At 49.7% G+C, this 968-nt stretch overlaps 1 pseudogene; it reads left to right on the top strand.

Annotated features, from left to right (window-relative positions):
* Window positions 1-431: 431 nt before the first annotated feature.
* On the top strand, window positions 432-720 carry LOC106144327 (annotated as a pseudogene).
* The last annotated feature ends 248 nt before the right edge of the window (window positions 721-968 follow it).

Raw genomic sequence — 968 nt, forward strand, 5'->3', positions numbered from 1 at the left:
CCAGAGCTGCTACACAGAGAAAGCTTGTCTCAAAAAATCAAAATCAAATCAAAACAAACCAACCAAACAAACAACACATGACCTTAAACAACTTGGGGAGAAGGGTTTATTACATTTTACAAGTTAGAGCCTATGATCATGAGATGTCAAGAGGAGACACCTGTAGCAGAAACCAGAGGAATGATTTACTGGATTGCTTCCTCTGGCTTGCTCAGCTACCACCTACCCAATGATCCAACACCACAGTGGGCTGGACCTTCCTTCACCAATCAACAATCTAGAAACTGTCCCAGGAACATGCCCACAGGCCATCTGATGGAGGCCGATTCTTCAACTGAGGTTCCCTCTTCTGGAGTTCCTCAAGTCTGCCTTCAGCTGACAATATACACTAACCAGTACCCTTCCTGTCGCGGCCTCGGAGAACAGCAGCCATGGCCCAGCGCTACCCCATGGCCGTGGGTCTCAACAAGGGTCACAAGGTGACTAAGAACATCAGGAGGTCAAGGCACAGCTGAAGCCGCGGGGACCTCACAAAGCACACCAAGTTCGTGTGGTACACGATCCAGGAGGTGTGTGGCTTCGCGGCCTAGGAACAGCGTGCCATGGAGATGCAAGGTCATCAAGAAGAGGATGGGCACTTACATAGGCGCCAAGAAGAAGAGGGAGGAGCTGAGCAATGTGCTGGCTGCCATGAGGAAGGCAGAGGCCAAGAAGGACTGATCCCCACCCTCACCCGTGCCCCCAATAAACGTTGCCGTGGCACAGAAAACCAACCAACCAACCAACCAACCAACCAACAGCACATACGGTCACATAAAATAAAAAAGTTTAGTTTTCTATTGTGCGTTTTTAAGTTTTGCTTTCAAGGGGCTAGAGAGATGGCTCAGAGGTTAAGAGCATTGCCTGCTCTTCCAAAGGTCCTGAGTTCAATTCCCAGCAACCACATGGTGTGGCTCACAACCATCTGT

Source organism: Microtus ochrogaster, unplaced genomic scaffold, assembly GCF_000317375.1.
Source record: "Microtus ochrogaster isolate Prairie Vole_2 unplaced genomic scaffold, MicOch1.0 UNK6, whole genome shotgun sequence".
Lineage (NCBI taxonomy): Eukaryota > Metazoa > Chordata > Mammalia > Rodentia > Cricetidae > Microtus > Microtus ochrogaster.